General features: G+C 46.3%; 1 long non-coding RNA gene across 2 annotated transcripts in view; it reads right to left on the minus strand.

Moving 5' to 3' along the window:
- Nucleotides 1–25,532, minus strand: part of LOC139272695 (uncharacterized) — a 142,651-nt gene that overhangs the window by 103,993 nt on the left and 13,126 nt on the right. The window contains exon 3 of one of the 2 annotated variants that reach the window (XR_011594944.1): nt 14,812–16,349. The exons of the other annotated variant lie outside the window; for it this stretch is intronic. This is a non-coding gene — a long non-coding RNA (uncharacterized lncRNA). Of the gene's footprint in view, nt 1–14,811; nt 16,350–25,532 lie in introns of those variants that run through there. 2 annotated transcript variants of the gene reach the window in all.

Genomic DNA, 25,532 nt, shown 5'->3' on the forward strand with positions numbered 1-25,532 from the left:
AATGGAGATTGATCATTTGGACAAGCACCTCCTGTGGATTTGTCAAACAAGCTGGAGTCAAAGTCAGTAGGAGAGGGGAGTGAAGAAAAGTTGTTGATGATAGAAATGTGGGAGGGAAGTTTCCACTTCAGGTCTGCGCCTCCTACGCCTGGTACTTCTGCCGCCAAATGTCCCCTTGAGACACATAGATAACAGTGCTCTGCTGACTTTTCCAAAACTGTGTACCCCCAGCCCGTGATTTTCCATCCAATATAAACAGAGAATCAGAGACTGGAGGTGCGCCATTACCCAAAATGCTGAGAGTGCTAAAGTGGACTGTCAAGGAAGGCAACTGGTCAAGTATGATTAATGCTTGACGTTACATGGTATCTGCAGAACCGTTTCCTCAGGTTGGGTTCCACCGGGCTGGTTAGAATCCATAATAGCACGGATAATAGTCTGTGGAGGGAATCAGGTTAAACGGTGTCCGCATTTGGAACTTTGCCTCGTTTCATTTTTAATTAAAGAATCAGATGGTGTCTTTTGAACATAATTCAGGCTGTTTCAAATTGCTAATGATTGCATCAATGTGACTGGCAGCTGTTTCCTGTACTCTGAATGAACTAATTGCATGTCCATTGTCAACGTCTGGTTACATGTTAGCTGACAGACTCATTTGTTTGGAAACTTGTTAATACAGTTCAGAACTTAGCAGACTTATATATAATGCCCTGATGATTGGATGGCGGGTGTTGAGTTCCAAACCTGTCTAATGTGTTTTTACATGTACAAATGTAAGTAAGATCATCAATTGGAATATTTGAATATTATAGCATTCAATTCCTCTGAAAACATCTTCAGAAGAGGTCATGGGTTAAAACGAGGGAGCTTTATTCAGTACAGCAGTGTTTGAGCAGTGACCACACTTGATCAACTGCGTTGGGCAGGCCACATAGTTTGCATGCCAGACACGAGACTCCCAAAGCAAGTGCTCTACTCGGAACTCCTTCACGGCAAACGAGCCAAAGGCGGGCAGTGGAAACGTTACAAGGGCACCCTCAAAGCCTCCCTGATAAAGTGCAACATCCCCACTGACACCTGGGAGTCACTGGCCAAAGACCGCCCTAAGTGGAAAAGTGCATCCGGGAGGTCGCTGAGCTCCTCGAGTCTCATCGCCGAGAGCATGCAGAAATCAAGCGCAGGCTGCGGAAAGAGCGTGCAGCAAACCAGTCCCACCCACCCCTTCCCTCAACGACTATCTGTCCCACTTGTGACAGGGACTGTGGTTTTCGTGTTGGACTGTACAACCACCTAAGTACTCATGTTAAGAGTGGAAGCAAGTCTTCCTCGATTCCGAGGGACTGCCTATGATGAAGATGATGATGATGATGATGATGATGCTTGCTGCTTTTCATGGTAGATCAGATGCAAGGCTTAATATTAACTCATTGCGTGGCATGGAGTTATAATTTGATGTGCCAGGGCATCTAATGGCATCTGCTGTTAGACTTGCTCTTGCACGTTTAGGTTTTTTAATTTTTTGCGTGGCAAGTTGCTGAAGGTGCGAGCTGATAACGTCGTACCGAGGGAAACCGAACATCTGGGACCTGAGCAAGCAGGCCAGGCAACTGTTTATCTCCTTAACCCATCAGTTTGGAGGATTGTGAAATTAACAGTGCAAGGACTGAAAAGGAAGTGTCAATTACAATGGGTGAATTCAATGTCAAATCAGGTACAGAAAGAGAAATAAAGGCCGAAATTTTCCCACCACTGAGTGTGCAGGTTTGGAGGTGGGTCGGCAGCAAAAGTTGCAGGAAATGCGAACACATCGGGAACTCGCTGTCGTCCCACTTCCTCGTGCCTTTAACTCAGGCACGTTTGTCGAGGTGGGCGAGCTAATTAAGTTCATTAATCCTTGTTGCGAGACCCTTAACAGAGATTTTAACCAGACCTTTTGAATTTTCACTGGATGACCATGGGAATCACACAGCTCGGGAACCACGTCTGTCAATCTGAGGCAATTGTGCGAGGTCAATAATGCAGAGCGTGGAAATCCAAATAAATAGTCCCACGTGACACCTCATTATTGCTTGAGGGAAAGGCTCTTGATAACTCCATTTTGAGCACAGATTTAGGTGTCTAGAGTTTGCAAGTCGTTTCTGTAACCTTGGAAGCCAGTCTCACCATATTGCTAGTAACTATCACACCATTGACAGATTGGTCCTGTGATCTCTACTTGACCTGCCATCTATTACGTCAGCATGGGTACCGTTTATACTGTCTCACTTTGGTCCTCAGAATCGAACCAGGATGAGCCCCACCAGCAGTAGCACCAGCAACTGCAGGAAAAGCACTACCAACCTTCTCCTCAACGAACTGATGCTCCACAGGACAGAGGGCATCAGCGCAAAGCTGCACCACACCGGAGACGATACCCCCAACACAGGGCATACAAGCAGAGGATGAGCTTTCTCAAAATGACTGAGCAGCAGTGCCAAAGGAGGCTCAGGTTATCGCAGCAGGTCATCACAGTCATTTTCAGGTTGCTGGAACAAGACCTGCAGCCCAGAGGACATGGTGGACATGTCTTACCAGTGGCTGTCAAAGTCACCAGCGCCTTCAACTTCTTCACCTCAGACTCCTTCCAGGGATTTGCAGCAACCATTTGTGGCTCGCAGTCGGCTGCCCACAGATGCATCACCCAGGTCACCGATGCCATGTCTGACAAGTCAGCCAATTATATCAACTTTGCCACTGATGAAGCCAGTGTTACTGAGCTTGCGCTTGACTTTGTGGCTCTGGTTGACTTTCCACAGGTGCAGGACATCATCGACTGCACACATGTGGCCATCAAGGCACCTCCACATCACCCAGGAGTGTTTGTGAACCGCAAGGGCTTCCAATCCCTCAACGTGCAGCTGGTCTGCAACCATAGGAATATCATCATGCATCAAATTCCCTGGCAGCTGTCATGACTCTCTCGTGCTGCACCAGCTTCAGCTCTTCACACCTCCAAACAGGCTTTCCGGCTGGCAGCTTGGAGACAAGGGCTATCCACTGAAGACGTAGCTCATGACTGCGCTGAGGGAACCAAGCAATGAGTCCGAGGAGAGATAAAATGAGAGCCACATATCCACCAAGATGTGTCATTGAGCAAACAATAGGATTGCTGAAGATGTACTTCAGATGTATTGACAGATCTGGAGGAGACCTTCAGTATGCACCAGCCAGGGTCTCCAAAATCGTCAGTGTTTGCTGCATGCTGCACAACATAGCGCAGCAGAGAGGATTAGCGCTGCACAAGGAGCAAAGCGCAGAGCACACAGCCTCTTCAGAGGAGGATAAAGAGGAGGAGAAGGAGATCAGCTGGAGATGAAGAAGAGGAGCAGGAGGAACCTGAGGCCAGATGGCACCAGCAGCAGCACATATTGCAGCCCGGGAGGCCAAGGATGGCCTTATCATGGCCAGATTTACTTAACCTCCTGCATTGCACCCATATGGCTGCCACATGCTGTGCCAAGTCTCCCCCTGCCAACAACACCATAAAACATCCCCACAAAGAACAAGCCTTTCCTTTCACACTGATCCCCATTGTTGGAGATAATGATAAGTCTCACCATTCACTCCAACTCACAAAGCCACTTCCAAAGTAGCAGACAAAAATGGGGATGACCGGAAAGTGGTGAAAATGGATACATTTACACGTGTAATAACAGTAACGGAACCTTAACAATAACACTTCTCTGTACACCCAGGTGCTTACTCTTGTGCATCTACTTTTGTGTCATTTTTCTTTTCTGAGTGCTTCTACGAGGTGCAACCCTGTGGCTTCAGCAGAGGTAGAGGCAGGCTGCTCACGTCCCTGCTGCAACGGCGTAGACACTTTTTGCGGACATCCTCTGGGTTTTGAAGCCTGTGAGGGCCCCGCCAAAGATTGCTCCTCCTGCAACTGTGCAGGGGCAGATTCAGCCATCCGAGGAAGTATCTGGGGCTCTGATTGAGGGGAGGGCAATGGGGGAGAAGTGTGAGCACTTTGAGAGGAGCCTCCCCTTCCATGTCCCCTCTCACCCTCATCCCTTAAATGGACCACCTGCACTTCCCTGCTAGCAAGGAGGTGGAGAGCACCTTGCTGCACATCAGTGAGGCGATGAGGACCTAAGTCTATGTTTAGAACCCTCCTAGAGAGGAGAGTGAGTAATGATTTGCAGGAGTAGGCTTGGGAAGGCAGAGTGAAGGGGATGTGTTTACAGGCAGTTCTTGATGAGGGTGAGTGTGGCTTTGCACTCACTTTTCCTGATCGCATCAGATCATTGATGCACTTCCTGCACTGTATCCAGGTCTTCCTTACAACATCCCTGCCGTTGCCCTCCTGAGCAATTGAGAGCCAGAGTTTTTTGACTCCCTCTGTGCACGTGCACCTGTTTTGTACTGCGCATGTGCGCTTAATCTTGTCGCACATGCACAGCACACTATATTAGGAAGCTAGAAGTTGGGCCAAACCATGTTGCCAAGTCTGGAGCTGCTGTCATTTGTGCCTGCCACTTGAGCCCGAGCCTGCTGCTAGGGCTTTTGGGTTATCTTTCTGTTGTGTTCTTAGATGCTCCAACAATGACTCCACGAAGCAGTGTGTTGTACTTGAACTGTCGTGACCTTAGTCCTTTATTAGTTAACTCCAGAGTGAGGATCACACCTGGTGCCCTGCCTTTTATACTAGGCCAGGCACATCTGTACAGGTAACCTACAAGTCGTCCACTGCTGTGCCCACTGGTGGCACAACTTAAGATAGTACCAACAGTGGCCATGTAAGATACATGACATCAATCCCCCCTGACCCCTCAGTGCAAATTGCCCCTGCGTTAATTGTGCTCTGGGCTTAGCTCTATATGGGTTTTGTCTGGTAGACCTCTGGCGGGCTAGCTCAACCTTGGGCGGATAGTTGGTGCAGTAGCGTGCTGGTGGTTGCTGTTTGTGTGTGTGTGTGTGTGTATGTGTGTATGCTCTTGACCACTCCATTCTCTCCCCCTCCCCATATTGGTGTGGCGGGGGCATCTAACATTCATGTACATTCAAGTTCAGGTAAGTGGGTTTTGCGTTTTTTTTGGTGTGGTTCCGTGGTGCGACGAGAGCGTTAGATGCCTTGTCGATGCGGTGACCGGTGCGCGAGGACAAACTAGTTCTGGAGCTGCTGGGTTGTGTCCCTACAGTCTGGTGGTGGCTCAGTGCCCGGTGCTGGCAGTGGGAACCCGGTTGGCTCGCGTAGCCTGCTCTCGGGGCTGTTGCCGTGGTCCCTAGCGTCGAGCAGGTTCACAGATGTCTGTGACCAGCCCCCGTCCTTTCTTTACGCCCTGGGTCCCAGCTGCTCCCTGAGGAGCTGTCGTCTAACAGTGCACAGGGAACTGCTGACTCGCTGGCCTGAGCATCGCTTGGTTTGAAATCTTGGCTGATGCTTGTTTCCTCTGGGGGAACAGTGGCAGGTGACCCTACATCTAGGGGTATGGCCTTGGTGCAGTCTGCTCCTTCAGGCTCATGGCAGTTGGTGCCATCGGTTGCCTGAGAGATGAAGCCGACCCAGGGCATGGTATCCATACCGGTGCCTTTGCCCTGCTGAGGTTGCTTGCTTCGCAGCTTGTGTGTGTTAGCTGCTTGTGGCCACACTTCGTGGTGCATGACTCTGGTCCCCGGGACGCAGGCTACAGCATGGGGTAGCTCGCTGGACCTGTGTGCACCCGATGGGTGTCTGCCCACAGCATTGGTTACTTGCAGTGAGAATCCTGCATCGCATAGCTTTTCCTTGAACGCTCTGGAAGTCCGATCACAATCGCGCGACTTTTCCTCGCTGGTTGCACATGCACATGCACAGTTCAGATCATTGTACATAATCGCGTGACTTTTCCTCGCCGGTTGCATGTATACAATTCTGATTATCAGTTACACCTTTTACATGGTCAGTTACACCTTTTACATAATCCGTTACATCTTTAGTCTCTATCACAATTACTGTTACATTGCTTGAATGTGTGGAACTGTCCCTTTAGTTGTGGTGGGTTGCAGGCTTCCTTTAAGAGACCCTTGCTTGCTTTACACCAATCCGCTTCTCCCTTTGGTGCCACATGTTGCTCCATCAGAGCTGCACCTCGTGGTCTGGCCACGGCCATCTTTTTCTTCAGCGCATCGCATCGTGGTTCGGACGCCATCTTTTCTTCGTCCACGATGTCGATCGCGGTGATCCTCTTCTCCCCGGGTTCTGCCTCCACAGTTGGGAAGTCACTTCTGGATCCGATTTTCTCCCTCCTGAGTCCTGCCACTGGAGCCTGGAAGGTGCGTTCGGGTCGTCTCAGCTGGATCATCTCCACGCAGTCGTGCTGAGCGGTCTGTGCCTCGGGTGCTGTGCTGGTCTGCTCTCCGGTGCTGGGTCCACCCTCAAGTGAGGGCTTGCTGTGCCTCCGAATGCAGAGGACGTCGATCGCTGGAGGGCTGAAGTCTTCCCACGTCCAATGGATCTTCTCCATCCACCTTCTGCCGAGTAGCATTGGTCCATCACCTGCAACAATCCACAGAGGTAACTTGTGCACCGCGTCATCATGGCGAACCTTTACATTCACATTTACCAATGACTGGGATGATTTCATTGGTGTAGGTGCGCAGCTTTGCCTGAACCGGAGCCAACTCAGGTCATTCAGCTGGATTGTCCCATAACCTCTTATAGGCTCCTTGATTCATCACTGACTGGCTCGCCCCCGTGTCCACTTCCATGAAGACTGGACTTCCCTCTATCTCGACTTCCATCTTCAGTGGGCAGCACTCAGTGGTGCAGGTAAACATGTTATGTACCTCCTCATGGGACTGGGCTGCCTCTTGGTCTATCAATTCATAATCCACACTGGATTCATGGCCATCTGTGCACTCCTCATCGACACAGTGAGTTCTATTTCTCTTACATATTCGCTGGAGGTGGCCCTTTGTGTTGCAGCCTTTGCAAACATAGTCTTTAAAATGGCATTGGTGAGCCCTGTGATTCCCTCCGCAACGCCAGCATGGTGCTACTCGATTAGCCCCCCTCGGCGGACTCTGAGTTAAGTGACTTGGGGGCCTGTTCTCTCTTCCCTGAGAGGATTTGTGCTCTACAGTCCAGCTCCTGAACGTCGCCACTCTGTGCACAATACCTGCCGGGTTTGAGTCCTGAGGGTGAGACACCTTCCTAGAGCCGCAGGTCGAGGTCATGAATGACTAGCTCACAGAGATGGCCTTCTGCGGTATCCTGTGGTATCCGCCGACAGTAGCTTATGAAGAAGGCCCTCATGGCCAATTCCAATGACAAAAATGTCCCGCAGCACTTCGTTGCGGTGGGTGCCGAACTCGCATGGTGCCGCCAGCCTCCTGAGGTCTGTGGAATACTTTGCGACTTCCTGACCTTCGGGCCGTCGGTGGGTATAGAACCGGTGTCTGGCTGTGAGGATGCTCTCCTTGGGCTTGAGTTGCTCCTGGATCAGGGTTTCGAGCTCCTTGTATGACTTGGTCATTGTCTTCACTGGTGCCAGCAAGTTCCTGAGGAGGCCATAGATGTTGGGCCCACAACTGGTTAGCAGGATAGCTCTGCGCTTATCAGCCAGTACGGCCGGGCTGTCTCCTGCCAGGTCATTTGCTGTGAAGAAATGTTCCAGCCTCTCCACAAAGACGTCCCAATCATCATCATTGACGAACTGCTGCAACGTACCAAGGGTAGCCATTTACGCATGAAAGTTCGTAGTCACTTCGCCATTTGTTGTGTTCTTAGATGCTCTAACAATGACTCCACGAGGCAGTGTGTTGTACTTGAACTGTAGTGACCTTAGTCCTTTATTAGTTAACTCCAGAGTGAGGGTCACACTTGGTGGCCTGCCTTTTATACTAAGCCAGGCACACCTGTACAGGTAACTTACGAGTCTCCCACTGCTGTGCCCTCTGGTGATACACCTTGTGATAGTACCAACAGTAGCCATGTAGGATACATGACACTTTCAAAAATCAATGACGATACTAAAGGAGCCTCCAGGACTTTTGCCTAGAATGTCGCTGTGATTATCTTCACAAATATTTTTGTGGCTTTCAGAGGGGAGAGAGAGGGGATCGGAGGGGAGAGAGAGAGGAGAGAGAGGGGAGAGAGAAGGGATCGGTGAGGAGAGAGAGGGGAGAGAGAGGGGAGATAGAGGAGATCGGAGGGGAGAGAGGGGATCGGTGGGGAGAGAGAGAGGAGATAAGACGGGAGGGACAGAGTGGATTGGCTAACTAACAGAAAACAGAGAGTCAGGATAACTGGTTCATTCTCGGGTTGGCAATCAGTAACTAGTGGGGTGCCGCAGGGATCAGTGCTGGGACCCCAACTATTTACAATCTATATTAATGACTTGGATGAAGGGACCGAGCGTAACGTAGCCAAGTTTGCTGATGATACAAAGATTGGAGGATAAGCAATGTGTGAGGAGGACACAAAAAATGTGCAAAAGGACATATACAGGCTAAGTGAGTGGGCAAAAATTTGGCAGATGGAGTATAATGTTGGAAAGTGTGAGTTTATGCACTTTGTCAGAAAAAAATCGACGAGCAAGTTATTATTTAAATGGAGAAAAATTGCAAAGTGCTGCAGAACAAAGGACCTGGAGGTCCTGGTGCATGAAACACAAAAGGTTATTTTGTTGGTACAGCAAGTGATCAGGAAGGCCAATGGAATCTTGGCCTTTATTGCAAAGGGAATGGAGTATAAAAGCATGGAAGTCTTGCTACTGTTACACAGGGTATTGGTGAGGCCACACATGGAATACTGTGTACCATTTTGGTTTCCATTTTAAAAAAAGGATATACTTGCTTTGGAGGCAGTTTAGAGAAGGTTCACAAGGTTGATTCCGGAGATGAAGGGGTTGACTTATGAAGAAAGGTTGAGTAGGTTGGGCCTCTACTTATTGGAATGCAGAAGAATGAGAGGTGACCTTATCGAAATATATCAGATTATGAGGGGGCTTGACAAGGTGGATGCAGAGAGGATATTTCCACTGATGGGTGAGACTAGAATTAGAGGGCATGATCTTAGAATAAGGGGCCACCCATTTAAAACTGAGATGAGGAGGAATTTCTTCCCTCAGTAGGTTGTAAATCTGTGGAATTCGCTGTCTCAGAGAGCTGTGGAAGCTGGGTCATTGAATAAATTTAAGACAGAGATAGACAGTTTCTTAACCGATAAGGGAATAAGGGGTTATGGGGAGCAGGCAGGGAGTCCATGATCGAATCGGCCATGATCGTATTAAATAGCGGAGCAGGCTCGAGGGACTGTATGGCCTACTCCTGCTCCTATTTCTTATGTTCTTATGTTATTAAGAGGGGAGGGAGAGAGTGGGGTATAAAGAGAGGGAATCGGTGGGGTGGGGAGAGAATGGAGGGGGGAGAGGATGTCAGAAACTCATAGGGGGTTAATGAGCATGGAGGGCACAGTGGGGATGAGGGAAGAATGTGATCCAGGTTTAAAGTGGATGGGTGGGGGGAGCTGGTGAGAGCGAGAACATGATCCACCTGATATGATGGATCATGTTCTTCCAACCCTACCCCCTTTACACCCGCACCACGTTCTCACTCTCCTATCCCTAGACCTTGTTGATTTCTCGGAAAGCTGTCATTATTCACTTCATACCCAATAAACCTGTTAACAATCCATGACCTACGCACAATGCCGCATCTATCGGGGGGTGAGGAGGAAGATCAGAATCTTGGGGCGAGGGAGGTCAGGAACATAGGTAGGGGGTGCGGTCAGGAAATCGGTGGGGTGGGTGGATGGGGTCCGAAACTTGGGCGATGAGGATAGGAACTAGTTCGGGGGGAGAGAGAAGGTCTTAACCCGCGAGGGTGAGCACTGTCTGTTCCAAGTGAGCTCTGTTCTGCCTGGAATTGGCAGTCAGAATGACTCAAATTACGTTTTGCAAAGTTACTAATTACATAGGCAGGGAGAATCTAATTACACATTCCAGAGAAACTGCTGAATGTGTCTTGTCCTCCAAGGGGACCAATCAGCAATCAGGTCTTGTCACCCAAGGGGATCAATCAGCAATCAGGTCTTGTCATCCAAGGGGACCAATCAGCAATCAGGTCTTGTCATCCAAGGGGACCAATCAGCAATCAGGTCTTGTATCTAAGGGGACCAATCAGCAATCAGGTCTTGTCATCCAAGGGAACCAATCAAAATTTTTGTGTTGGAAATAGACATGTTCATTTGGAGCCAGACTCTTTTGGTCTCTTGGGGAGGACTCTTCCCCCATCAGCAGGGAAGAGGCCCTCCCTGCTTGCTCTGACTCCTTCCACAAGAATATGTAGCGATTCATAGGAAAAGTTGGTTGCAGCCTTCTGTCTCTGTAAACTAATTTTTCTATTTCTCAGGAACAACACACTCCTCTCCAATCCTCCCTCCACTCTCCGACATGAACCTTCAAATGTGACATGGCCAAGGCTTTTTAAAATATCCCCACTGGAAATGTGTTATCGATGACGTCATCAGACCCGCGCAATTTAATAGGGTCAGCAATCGCCATGTCTGCCTTAATAGGGGTCATTACGCTAAAGTTGCTATGAAGAGCGGGCTGATCAATAAATCGAGGTACCGACCCGTTACACGGCCCACACGCACCCGACCGAACTTGGTAGAGAAAATTCCGGCCATAGAAAGGGAAAGAAAGATTGGATTTTAAGAGAGAGAGAGAGAAAAAAGAGAGAGAAACGAAAAGTAAAAAATATGTTAAAATTTAAAGAATGTACATTTTTATAATCTCCAACAACAATTAACACCTAAAAGGAATAAGACTACACACTTGTGATAGTTAATTTTCAATGCCAGAGAGATTGACTTGCAATAATTAACACTCATTACATCGTTAAAAGAGTACTTGGACTGAAATGGACAAGGCACAACTTTCTGTGACATGTTTAGTTTGCATCTACCGTGCAAATACAGCAAATTCACACCATTCAATGCATTTCAAGGTGAGGCTATTTGTTACATTTTGAGACCTCTGTAGAATTGGTGGAGTATTACTGAAAAAGGGCACAGTGTCTGGATCAAAGGGCCTTAAAGGGACAGATGTTGAGTGCTTGATATCAAGATGTTGTTTTTGTGAAGCACAACACGGACAGTAACTTTTGGATATTTGAGTTTATGCCCCTGGTCTGAAGTTGTTGTATGATTTGCGCATAAATAACGTAAGCACCATTAGCCTCACTATTATTTTGACAGCAAATTATGGACCATTGTTTCAATATAATACAGCTGTCAATTAAACTGGTATGAGAAGAAAACAGATGAAATTTGCCATTCAGAGACAGAACATTTTGCAATTGAGGTTTTCTTTGTATATCCAAATGTGTTATTATGAAGGGTAATTTAACCTAATATGGGCTCTTCACATGTTGTTTTGTGTTATGGTCATGAGACAAAGTTTTGAGCTTCATATATCGAATTGTAAGTAAATAATTTTGCCTGTAAAACATGGTCTGTATTTAATGTTTACCATTCTGAGTTGTGTGTAGGATTGTAGCACAAGACTTTGTTCAAGCAGATCATTGCCACTGGAATGATTGTTTATTTTAAGGGCCTCACTACTCTGAAAGGATAGATAACTGGGCATGGCCTTAGGATCAAAGGGCCTTAAAGGAGCAGATGTTGAGCTCTTAATGAAGAAAACAGGGGTGAGTTTCACCCTCACTGCTTGGGTGGTGAACAGCTGGAGCAGATCGTCCAAGATTTATAGAACACACCCAATTTTCATTTCCATTGATTTGACTAGAGATGAAAATCGGGCGAGTTCTATAACAGGCAGACGATCCGCTCAGCCAGTTTCCCCCAAGCGGAGAAGGATAAAATGACCCCGTTTTCTCCTTCAAGCACTCAACATCTGTCACTTTAAGGCCTTTTGATCCAGACACTATGCCCTTTTTCAGTTATGCCCCACTAATTCTACAGAGGTCTCAAAATGTAACAAATGTTTTATTTGAGCCTTGCTTTCTTTTGTTCTTATGTCTAACTTAGCCTTGTACTAAATTCCTTCCATGAAATGTATAACAGCAGGATGGGCATTCCTAACCTAGAATTGCCATATAATCTGCAAAAGGACATAGGCAGGCTAAGTGAGTGGGCAAAAATTTGGCAGATGGAGTATAATGTCGGAAAGTGTGAGGTCATGCACTTGGCAAAAAAAATCAAAAAGCAAGTTATTATTTTAATAGAGAAAGATTGCAAAGTGCCACAGTACAGCGGGACCTGAGGGTACTTGTGCATGAAACACAAAGGGATAGTATGCAGGTACAACAAGTGAACAGGAAAGCCAATGATATCTTGGCCTTTATTGCAAAGGGGATGGAGTATAAAAGCAGGGAAGTCTTGCTACAGCTATATAAGGTATTGGTGAGGCCACACCTGGAATACTGGGCTCAAGTTTCGGCCTTCCCTTAGAACGGCGCACCTCCGAGAAGCACGCCTGTTTCCTAGAACAAAAAGTGCACCTAATGCCTACCTCGGTATTCTGCGATGTTTTTCGGGCCCATTCCAAGTCAGCGCGGCGTATCAGCAGCTGCAGGGGGCGGGGCCAAAGCGTGGCGCCGAAGATCTGCCAGCAAGAGGGCGGAGCTAATTCACAGCAGCACATTTAGTGCCGGCAGCCCTGCGCATGCGCGTTGGAGCGTGCGCGCATGCGCAGTGGGAGACAAACATTGGCACTCGGCCATTTTTAAAGGTAAATGAGGAACAGTGCTGTTTTGTTTTGTGGAGCTGTGGAAAGGCTTGTGAGTGATTTTTGGTAATTTTGCTTTTCACAACACTGTGGAAGAAATCACCTGCTGAAATCAGTGAGTGCTGTTTGTTGCTGCTAAACTTCCAGAACAAGTGTTGCATAGGTGCATGCAAAATAAGGACTGTGTGTTTTGAAAAATCAGAGTGTCAATTCAATACAGCAATGGAACAACGTTCACCAAGAACAAAGAATTTCTTGCATGAGGAAGTGGAGACACTAGTTAACATCACTGAGCAGAGATGGCAGGAACTGGATACCAGCAACAGAGGTCGCACAAAAGTGCCACCCAAAGAAATGAAGAATTCGCTGGAACCAAGTTGCAGAAGATTACTGCACAGTGGTGCATACCAGGAGATCTGGAAGCCAGTGTAAAAAAAAATGGCACGACCTTGGTCAAGTAGTTAGTGTAAGTAATATTTTCATTTTTGAATGGAATCTTAATTGTAAATGTGACCATCTGTATATGTCCCACCCTGCAGAAAGACACACTCTGTAAAAAGTTATATTTTAAGCTTTGCAGAAGAAATTGGCCCACAACAAAAGGGAAAGAACTCGAACAGGAGGAGGCGTGCCAAATCTGCATCCACTGACACCCTTGGAGCAGAGGGTAGCTTCTATGCTGAGTCGTACATGGAGAAAAGCAATCAGTACAGCACAAGCTGGGCTCACTCGCAAGGGAGAGGGTGAGTCCTGAAAATATACCGTGGCCCTACAAATCAACCTGCTACCTGGCCTGCTATGTGTGAGAGTACTCATGCCACCCATCCTGTCCCCTAACCATGTGCTGCTAACCATTTGACTGTTCTGATATATTTTGCAGAAGATGATGCCAATCCTGAAGATCCAGAAGAAGAACCAGAAGAACCAGATGCGGAGGATCCAGACGATCCAGACCAAGGGTGGCTGCAGGCGTTGGCTGAAATGTCTTCAGGGAAGACCTTAGAACTTAATATTTATAAGCCCACATTAACGGACATCATTGTTTCAAACCCTTGCATAGGTTCTGGTTCCACCTTCCATGGTTTCACAGATTCTGACGTTGCGGGTCCCAGTGGTGCTGGTGGTGTAATGCAGCAATTTGCACCCACTGCCCCACCGTCCCAGCCTACACCTCCCACTGGAGTGGTACCGAATGCAAGAACCAGGGCCCCACCATCCCAGCCCGTGGCTCCCACTGGAGTGCTGCTGTTTGGAACACCCAGGGTCCCACCGTCCCAGCCTGCGTCTCCCGCTGGAATGGTGCCGCGAGGCAGACTCAGGCAGAGGAGAAGGAGATTGGAAACACGCTCTCCTGAGATGCAGCGTGCAACAGATGTGGCTCAGGTTGTGGCATTGGGTGTGGAGAGCAATGACCTTACCCGATCACTCGTGGGCAGCGTCAGTGCAGTGGGTGAAGAAGTAATGGTACTGATGGGAGAAATAGCAGTAATGACACGGGAAATGAGGGAGGGAATGTCCGAGGGAGTGCAAGTAATGGCACAGGCCATCAGGGAAGGCTTGGGTGAGGTAGCTGTTGCAATAAGGGTACACAGCCTGGCCAATCAAATGACACCCCCATGAAGAAGTGAACATTCACCGAGATGTGGGTGAGAGATGGTTGCAGCCTTTCTTTGCTGCTTTTGTTTGTGTTCTTGATGTAACTGTAGTAACTTTGTTCAAATTGAAATTGTTTTGTAAGTTTTGTAACTTTATAGCTTATAAGTGATCTTAGGGTTTTTAAGTGATCTTATAGTGTAAATATTCACATATTTTGTAACTTATTTAATTTTGCATCTAAAAAGTGATCTTGAAGTTTAAGTGATCTTAAGAGTGTTAGATTTTTCACATTGAAATTGTTTTGTAACTTTTGTAACTTTACAAGTGTATAAGTGATCTTAAAAGTTTTTAAGTGATCTTAAAGAGTCATATTAAAAAGTAAAGTTTGATACAACAAATATTTTATTAGACTAAAGTTAACTTTTCAATAAAATATTTTTTCATTAAAACTGAATCATGTTCCATTAACACAACACAACGTAGGAACAACTCCAAAAAATAAACATGTCCATGCGCAACAGTTGTCGCAGAGCCCTCAGGCATCAGGAATTGAAGCGTTCACGGATGAGCTGTTGGCGCAGGGCTCGAGCAATCGTTAAAGGAGCATGATGGAACGCCCTCCTCCGATGTCATGCTCTGACATCAGGCACTTGCATGCATTCCTGATCGTCGTCATCATCCTCATCCGGCTCTTCCAAATTACTATCATCAGGCACTCTCCCCTCATGTGGGTCTTCGAGTTCCAGTACCAGCTCCTGCTGCCTCATGATGGCTAAGTTATGCAGCATGCAGCACACAACAGTGAACTGACCGACAGTCTTAGGAGAGTATTACAAGTGGCCTCTGGAATGTTCCAGGCATCGGAATCGCTGTTTCAAGTTGCCAATGGTCCTCTCTATGATGCTGCGTGTCGCAATATGCGACATGTTGTATTCCCAGTCAGCTTCCGTCCGTGTTACGCGTAGGGGCGTCATGAGCCAGGTGGCAAGGCCATACCCTTGGTCTCCCAGTAGCCAGCTCTGCCCTTCTGTCTGCTGCTCAAACAAGTCAGATATAATGCTGTCGCTTAGGATGAATGCATCATGGGTGCTGCCATTGTATCTCGCATCGACTGACATGATGTGCTGCTTGTCGTCACACATGAGCTGCACATTAATGGAGTGGAAACATTTTCTATTCCTGTACTGCTCCGAATCCTCCACAGGTGCTCGCAAGGCGATGTGGGTACAATCAATGCAGCCCTGTACCTTTGGGAAGCCAGCAATCCAGAAGCCCACAGCCCTGTCATGCATTGTTTGGCCGGTCATTGGGAACTTGATGAAGTCATTCCTCCGCGCATACAGTGCAGCCGTGACCTGGTAAAAGCAGGCATGTATTGCATGTTGAGATGGCGCACACATTTCCAGTTGTAACGATCCCGAGGCATAGAAGGAAAGTGCAGCTGTAACCTTCACTTCAACAGACAAGGCAGTCGGCGTTCTGCTTCTCGGCTGGAAATCTGCTCTCAGCATATCACAGATCTCAACGACAACTTCTCTGCGGAAATACAGCCTTTGGACACATTCAGCCTCGCTCATGTCCAGGTACCAATGCCTAGCTCGATATTGCCGATGTGGGTAAGGTCTCCTGTCCATCAGCCTACAGGCTATGTCGTTCCTGGTGCGGTGAATTGATGGAGAACCATTGCATAATCCATGGTGTTGATAATGCAGCACCCATACTTGAAGTACAAATTAAATTTTTAAACTTGCTGGCTGGTTGGCTGGCTCTCCCTCCCGGTGCTTTGTACGCCTCCCCTATCCCCCGGCCGAACGGCCAAACTCATAAACAGCTGCTACCGGGCTGTTCTGACTTCGCTCTTGCCTGACGCCGCCCCTATCCCCTGGCCGAGCAGCCTAACTCTTCGCAGCTCGGAGCCTGCTGTGGCCACCGGATTGTACTGCCATCTCTGTCGGTCGCCTCACGCCGCCCCATCCTCTGGCTGAACGGCCGAACTCGTAAATAGCTCAGTGCCTGCAGCTGCTGCTGCTGCGTCTGCTTCAGATAGGTAAGAAAATTAAATGTATTTTTTATTTGCTTTATTTATCATTTATTATTCATGATGGCTCTTTATTTGTGAAAGTGAAGTGTTAAATGCGTTAAATTCCCGAGGCAAAAAACCCAAGGCAAAAAACAAAAAGGGCCACTGAATGTAAAGGGGCTGCAGAAGGGGTCAAAACTAAAAATCATGGTTTAAAAACTAGGATTAAAACACTCCACCGAAATGCACGCAGCATTCAAAATAAAGTAAATGAGTTGACGGCACAAATCATTACAAAGGGGTATGATTTGGTGGCCATTACAGAAACGTGGTTGCAGGGTGGCCAAGACTGGGAATTAAACATACAGGGGTATCTGATGATTCAGAAAGATAGACAAGAAGGGAAAGGAGGTGGGGTAGCTCTGTTAATAAAGTATGATAGGGCAGTTATGAGAGACGATATTGGCTCTAATGAACAAAATGTTGAATCATTGTGGGTGGAGATTAGAGATAATAAGGGGAAAAAGTTACTGGTGGGCTTGGTTTATAGGCCCCCAAATAATAACTTCACGGTGGGGCGGGCAATAATCAAGGGAATAATGGAGGCATGTGAAAAAGGAACGGCAGTAATCATGGGGGATTTTAACCTACATATCGATTGGTCAAATCAAATCACACGGGGTAGCCTTGAGGAGGAATTCATAGAATGCATACGGGATTGTTTCTTAGAACAGTATGTTATAGAACCTACAAGGGAGCAAGCTATCTTAGATCTGGTCCTGTGTAATGAGACAGGAATAATAAAGCGGGTTGTGTAGAGGACACAGAGAGGCTGCAAAGAGATTTAGATAGGTTAAGCGAATGGGCTAAGGTTTGGCAGATGGAATACAATGTCGGAAAGTGTGAGGTCATCCACCTTGGGAAAAAAACAGTAAAAGGGAATATTATTTGAATGGGGAGAAATTTCAACATGCTGCGGTGCAGAGGGACCTGGGGGTCCTTGTGCATGAATCCCAAAAAGTTAGTTTGCAGGTGCAGCAGGTAATCAGGAAGGCGAATGGAATGTTAGCCTTCATTGCGAGAGGGATGGAGTACAAAAGCAGGGAGGTCCTTCTGCAACTGTATAGGGTATTGGTGAAACCGCACTTGGAGTACTGCGTGCAGTTTTGGTCACCTTACTTAAGGAAGGATATACTAGCTTTGGAGGGGGTACAGAGACGATTCGCGAGGCTGATTCCGGAGATGAGGGGGTTACCTTATGATGATAGATTGAGTAGACTGGGTCTTTACTCGTTGGGAGTTCAGAAGGATGAGGGGTGATCTTATAGAAACATTTAAAATAATGAAAGGGATAGACAAGACGGAGGCAGAGAGGTTGTTTCCACTGGTCGGGGAGACTAGAACTAGGGGGCACAGCCTCAAAATACGGGGGAGCCAATTTAAAACCGAGTTGAGAAGGAATTTCTTCTCCCAGAGGGTTGTGAATCTGTGGAATTCTCTGCCCAAGGAAGCAGTTGAGGCTAGCTCATTGAATGTATTCAAGTCACAGATAGATAGATTTTTAACCAATAAGGGAATTAAAGGTTATGGGGAGCGAGTGGGTAAGTGGAGCTGTGTCCACGGCCAGATCAGCCATGATCTTGTTGAATGGCGGAGCAGACTCGAGGGGCTAGATGGCCTACTCCTGTTCCTAATTCTTCTGTTATATGTTTTTATTATGTTCTAACTTCACTCGAACTTCCCTCCCCACCCTCCTCCCCCCCACCCCCATCTCTCGTTCCCTGCGCCTAATTTCTAAAGTGTAGGCAAGATTTTTCTGAGCGTACAAAAATCTACACTTACTCCATTCTAAGTTAGTTTGGAGTAAGTTTTCGCTGCCCAAACTTGCAAAACAGGCGTAAGTGGCTGGACACGCCTCCTTTTGAAAAAAAAACTGTTCTAAAATGAAACTATTCTAACTCACTGGAACTGGAGCAAACTAAAAATACCGAGAATTGCAATTTCTAAGATGCTCCATTCTGAACTGGTTGCTCCAAAAAAATAGGAGCAACTCAGGCCGAAACTTGAGCCCACTGCGTGCAGTTTTGGTTACCATATGTACGAAAGGATATACTTGCTTTGGAAGCAGTTCAGAGAAGGTTCTGGGGATGATGGGGTTGACTTATGAGAAAAGGTTGAGTAGGTTGGGCCTCTACTCATTGGAATTCAGAAGAGTGAGAGGTGATCTTATCGAAATGTGTAAGATTATGAGGGAGCTTGACAAGGTAGATGCAGAGAGGATGTTTCCATTGATGGGGGAGACTAGAACTAGAGGGCATGATCTTAGAATAAGGGGCTGCCCATTTAAAACAGAGATGAGGAGAAATTTCTTCTCTCAGAGGGTTGTAAATCTGTGGAATTCGCTGCCTCAGATAGCTGTGGAAGCTGGGACATTGAATAAATTTAAGACAGAAATAGACAGTTTCTTAAATGATAAGGGGATAAGGGGTTATGGGGAGCGGGCGTGGAAGTGGACCTGAGTCCATGATCAGTTCAGCCATGATCTTATTGAATGGCGGAGTAGGCTCGAGGGGCCGTATGGCCTACTTCTGTTCCTATTTCTTATGTTCTTGTGTTCTTATTATGTGTAGCAACTATCATTCTACTGAATGCTACAGGCTATTAAATATACTGCCTGGCAAAAGTGATAATGAGTATTTCTTAAATAGGTACATCTCAAGTGTTGGCCATAATACCTGAAGATAACCATGATTCAGAGAATTTTAATGACAGACTACCAAAATAATGTACCTTTTAACAATCCCAGCACATAGGCTATTTTTAATATTTATTCTTAACCATTAATATTCCAAGATTCATTGTATACACAAGAAAAAAAATACCATTATTAAAGGAATGCAATGTATATCTGGCAAGAGTGTGGTGGAAGGGTCGGAAATTAAGCCAAGTCCTGGATCCAGATTCCAGCCTTCCCCGGCTGCTTCCATGGGGTCTTGTTAAGGGCATAGCCTCTGTCTGCCCTGAACAAGGCTTGGAGTTTAAGAGGTATCATGGCTGCAGAGGGGAGCCCAGAGGCCAGGAATTTCCTCCAGGAGTCACTGGAATAGAAGGACAACAGAAGGCAAGTACATCAAGGGGAACCAGACATACCAGCCTGCCAAACAATGCAAATCGGACCAACTTGGGGGTCTGAGCTGCAGTATGACTTAGATCCTTGAAGAACAGAAGAATTTTGGCCCGATTTATTGCCCCCCTTATACCCCAGAATTGGTTATTTAGTTGTGTGATCATAGTAAATGGCTACAGCCTATTTTACACCCATGCCAAAATTAAACGTTCTACCAATGGACTTCCTTCAGAATGAGATTTCTGAATGTCTTGTTCCCCGCTGCCTCAATAAATGTTTCCACTATGTAGCTGTGCCATGTACACCAAGAAGATCCTAGATGCAATGCACTATCTGTTTTGAATTGGATATTTTTAGCCAGAACCTCTGCAGGGTGGCAGAGTTGACCTCAGTACCATTGAGTTAATTGGTGAAGGGAAAATTGGGCTGATCCTGATCATCAGCTCATGATCCTACTGGAAGAGTGCATGTATGGACAGTGGGTAAGAATAGACTCAGATTATGCTGTGACATCCCCCACAGTCAAATAGTGCACTGGCCCTCATTATCAAAGCTCACACATGAATAATGGCCACTTGAAAGAGGGGAAGAACTGAATGAAAAAACTTGAAAAAAAGTCCCAATGGATGGATAGATGAAAGGTCCAGCAGAAAGATGAGGCAACCTGAACAAGTTGCACTAGCCCTTATTTTCCTGCTCTATATTTTAAACTTATGAACACAATCCAACTATGATGGATGAACTCATACCACTGAATTGATTGAATATAGCCTTGCTTCACTCTGAATGATACAAAATATTATACAAGGTACCCTGCTGGTTAAAGAATAATCATCTGGCAAAATAGAAATAGATTGACTCCCTGTTTGAAGTCCAGTACACTGTTCTGGTTATTTATTGGGGGATCTCAATGAATGGGTTAAAAGCTTTATTCGATGTTTGACGTAGGAAGCAACATTCAAAGCAATCCACTGATGGTACAATTAAAGAACATCATAATCTTGGTATTTAAGTAAAGATCTAATTCAGGAAGCTCAAAATTATGGGGGAGAAATTCAAAACACGACTGTCTATTGTTCTGGCGTAAAATTGATGTTAGATATCCGAACTTCACATCGTAATCTGCCGCGCCTAAACTGTGCCAGGTGCCTTATTGGTTTTGAGCAACTTTTAATCATTCAAGGTGCTTGCCTGAAAGAGATGTTGGGCTTCTTAAATAAGCATATTAAGGTCCTATACCAGTTGTAAGACCTCCCAAATGAGAAATTCAGGTTAAAATGGGCAGAGCATTCTTGGAGCGTATGCCACCTAATTGCACCAGGTGTTGAGCTACCGAACCAGTGATCCTTGAAGGGACTGCTGTAGGCCGCTCCAAAAAATTTTTTATGTGGGCATAGGAGAATCACAACTCCCCCTCAAAAAAAACTCAGGCCTGTTGCTGGCCCATTCAAGGCTCTCCCCAGGATCGCCACCCACCACCCCTCCCACCTCCAGACCTAACCTGCCAGCCAGCTCGGTGTAGGAGAAGGATGATATCCAGCCCATCCATTGCTGCAGCGGGACACCTGGTGCCTGCAGTTCACCAGTGGCATTTAAATGAGGCCCAAACCTGAATTTGGTTCAGGCCTCAGGCTGACATTGAGTGATTGCTGATGACTTAAGGTCTGTTTCGGGCTCAAGTTGAATCTCTTCCCCCTTATATTTTCCTTCTTTCAAGTTTTGTGTGTTGAGAACCGAGGACCATCAGTTCACATCCTTCACATCCTTCACATACTTGTGCCAGGTATAAATAGGTTGCCACTTTCAGCTGTTCTAACCACATCACTTTAAATGCTTATGTTCAAACAATTTGTAGTTTAACAATATAAGACTGATAATATTAGACAGACTTCACTTCACATTTTTACACTTCTTTGAACCAGAAATGATATTTTCATTAGATTAATGACTCCAGATTCCTTGTTCCATCGATGATATTTCCTTAAGTATGTTCTTGCTGATAAGCTAAGAGTTTGGGAAAGGGTTTTCAACAATGTGCCCAGGGCCCCCTTGGTGCCAATGTGGCAAAGTAACATGGTATTAAGTCATAGAGACCCTGAATGAATTAGGTTCAATGCCTGTTAAGTATTTAGTTAGGAACTCTTAACTAGAGTATTCGTAGGGATGCTACAGGTAGATTTGGTAAACCTAATCTAGAATGGAGGGAAACTGCCAGGGTACCACTTCCTGATTGTAGTCATAGGAACATAGGAACCGGAGCAGGCCATTCAGCCCCATTGAGCCTGTTCCACCGTTTAATTAGATCATGGCTGATCTGTATCTTACCTCCATCTACCTGCCTCGGTTCCATAGCAACATAACATCCTTGCCTAACAAAGATCTATCAATCCCAGTTTTCAAATTTTTAAGACCCCCCCCCACACCCCCACCAGCCTCAACAGCTTTTTGGGGGAGAGAGTTTGAGATTTCCACTACTCTTCGTTTGAAGGGAGTCCAGTGCCTTTCTGTTATAAACTGCTGGAGTAAATGCCTCCATTGGGAAAGGGAGACAACCTGAAAGGGAGGGGAATTGTGCATTCTTCAGGAGTTTCCATTGCTGGCCTATTGCCTGTTGCTAGTAGGCACCCTCCTTTACATACACATAAGTACAAACTCTAAAGTGGCAAGGCACTGGACAGAAAATAGGCCGGAGATTATGGTAAAAAGGGGCACATAATGAGAATGTATTCTGAGCCTTCCCTCCCACATGAACTGCAAGGGTCATCTGCAAGCAATTCACAGCTGTATACCAGATGGGTGCCAAACTGTTCCATGTTATAATGCATATTGGCAATGTACGTATGCACCATCTGTAATGTAGCATAACGTGCTATACTGTAGATCAATTAAAGAAAAGTTACAAAAAATGCTTAAGATAATATCCCTTGATGTTGTCATCACTGAACAAACTGATGCGTTAAGCAATGGTAAAAAGGTCAACCACGGACAGTAGTTGATGACTTAAAGTGCAATGGAAGATGGTAGAGTAAGGCTCCAGCATCTATTTTAAGCAAGGGTAAACAAACATCTGTAAAGACTTGACAACAGTCAAAAAAGCTTTCATTTTGTTAAATGTGCAGAGCAGTTTCAAGTCTCTGCTCCAATAGTATGAGGCTTATCTAACAAAATGTATGGGCCATTATCTGTATAACAGTGCCGGTAGGTTGTGCCAAAGTAAATAAGTGTAGCAGCTGTGGGTTAGAATGCCTTACATTAAGATCATTTTCATGTGTGAGCAATTTTTCATTAATCTCTCAGCGGGTTTTTTGTTTCTTTTAGTCTGAGAAGCATAGTGACTATTCACAGGAAGGATGATTTTGGCATCTATGTCACAGAGATGCATGAAGGAGCCATTTGGATTCCTTATATCCTTTCAAACTGCACCAATCAATCTATGTGCCCATTACAATTCAGGAAATAATGATGGGGAAGAGAGATGGCTTAGGCTGAAATCTTGATGCACAAAGAAGAATTGATTGACGAAAATATTATTTCTTCAAAGTTAGAAGGTATTTTAACCAGCAATGTGTGCTTTGGCCCAAATATTTTTCAAAGTTTAGTTCTTAAAAAAGGAAGGGAATAACATCAAAAATGAGCAAAGCCCCATTTTCACATAAGCCACATGACGTATCACTTAAAGTTTTGATGATGTGAATGCAGCGTGTTATATAGTGCTGCTTCCAGTCTGTGTTCATTTGCCTTTGCTGCTGATGTTCCAGTGTGGAACTGCCGACTTCTGTTATTAATGATATTCGATAAACTTAAATGTTGATGCTTGAAGACAGACATGAGGGAGCTGAACGCCATGAGTTCTTTAGTAGACGGAAAGACACCTTTACCATCAAACAGCACTCCAGAGATGATTAAATCAATTGGAATTTCATCTCCGCCAAATATTTTTTACTGCTTTGTCACCAACTGTTCAATAATCACATTTTAAATAAGTAAATGTTTACAATTTGGACATTTCAAATGATACGTTTTTGTGAACACACCATCAAAGATCGCAATGCTACACAAATCATATCTGTGAATATTTTTTCTTTTAGGAAATGGAAATTGAAAAATCCTACTTCTAATATGCCTGCGAAAATAGATAATATCCATGCATACAGGGAATCAAGAATAGTAAAAATTACAAGCTACAAATAGTTGGCACCAAAATTATTGATTTACTTCTGTACTCCTATATAAGTTAGAGGTATGGGGTGAAAATTCAGCCTCCCGAAAAGGCCTCTTACTGTTGGAAAGCGGCGACCAAGCGGTGGAGTTACAGGCCGCCAATTTGTGATCGAATGGCCGCCGCCAGCAAAATTTAGTTGATTTTTCCGGTGGTCCCCACTTCTGCCCCACTGCTGCCGACCCCGCCAAAGTGTGTCATCAAAGCTTGCACCGCCGATCTCCCGCACCTCCATAGAAATTCAGCCGCTGAGCGGTGCCCCCAAAAGCTTTTTCTGTCGATGCGCTGTCTTCGAAGTGTGTGCAGCGGTTATTCAAGGGGAGGGCGCACTGCCGGGGCCGCCATTTTATTTTTTTGGCAGCCGACTGCCAGGTCAGCCCGACAATTAGGCAGCCTGGCACCCACTCTTGGGTGCCAGGCTGCTGGCCCGGCCGATACTCTCCCTGGTGGCCCAGTGGACCTAACTAAAATAATCGCAGAGCTAGCAGCACCTCTCCCCTTTAAGTGAAGGGAAGAGACGTGGTGACGCACACGCATCATGACATCATCAGCACCAAGTGGAGGCAGGATGGAGTCTCTGCCGCTGATGATTGACAGCGGCGGAGACTCTGTCCTGCCTCCACTTCTGCCCCTCTAGCGTGCTCATCGCCGCACTTCGCCCCCATTAACACGACTTCCGGTCCGGTCAAAAAAAAAAATGACAAAGAGCTGAATTTCTTGCAGGAGGCCACCTCATCCACAGCGGCGGTGAAAACACATCAGAAGCGGTAGACGCGACCCGTTTCGGGCAGCACTGAATTTCTACCCCATAGTGTGTTCTTCTTCTAACTAAAAGGTCCACTGCTTGATTTTATGCAAAATAACAACCCCAAATCAAATTGATGGGTGCATGCCATACTGGGCCGAGTTCTGAATTTGATAATGGGAATGAAAGTACACCAACTACTTTCATACTCCCTGAGCACCTAACTGGCATATTAACATAGCTAAATGGCAAATGCTTCATTTGTCTAACCATGGAGTGCGCAAAGCTGTACAAAGTTGGTGAACAAGGTGGCTAAGACATCAAATTCTCGATTGACAACGTCTGGAAAGAAATGCTAAACTTTTCAGACAACCCACAGACTTACACCAGACCTGAAGAGCATGGCAGAAAATTGCTGACCAGGTGAGCTCCGGGTTATCCACCAGAGGGATCCCAGAGATGGTCCAGAAGAAGCTGTACAATTTAGTGTCAGCCGTGGCTCAGTTGGTAGCGCTCTTGCCTCTGAGTCAGAAGGTTGTGGGTTCATAGTCCCACTCCAGGGACTTCAGCACAAAAATCTAGGCTGACACTCCAGTGCCAAACTGAGGGAGTGCAGTACCGTTGGAGGTCAGTGTTCCCTATAAGCTGCATAGCCAAACAGTTCCATACCAGTCCTGCACAACCTGGGACTGGCTTTTTCAATGTTATGTTTCACAAATTAGTGAAGCTGTGAATGAGCCACGCAGCCCCATAAAGGGGCGCGCATGCGAAGCAAAATAAGAGGGAACATTGTCGGAGGTGCATTGACATCTCTGCTTGTGCCCTCCTGTGCAATGTGCAACCAGGATGTGTTGATCTCCTGGAGAGGTCTCTTCCATCCTTTGGAAGGGAAGAGAACTGCCTTGCGTGCTGAGACTCCCTCCATAAGCATCTGGAGGGAGTGATGGGAGAGCCTGGGTGCAGCCATGCATCTTTGTGCAGTGCTTGTCAGTGTTTGCAGCAGCTCAATGCTGTAGAACACTGAGAGCACAACTGTCATAATAAATTTGTGCATGGTCCCTTTAAGGAAACCGGCTGATGATGAACCATCAAATGATGTCATCAGA

This window comes from Pristiophorus japonicus, chromosome 9 (assembly GCF_044704955.1).
Source record: "Pristiophorus japonicus isolate sPriJap1 chromosome 9, sPriJap1.hap1, whole genome shotgun sequence".
NCBI classification, from domain to species: domain Eukaryota; kingdom Metazoa; phylum Chordata; class Chondrichthyes; family Pristiophoridae; genus Pristiophorus; species Pristiophorus japonicus.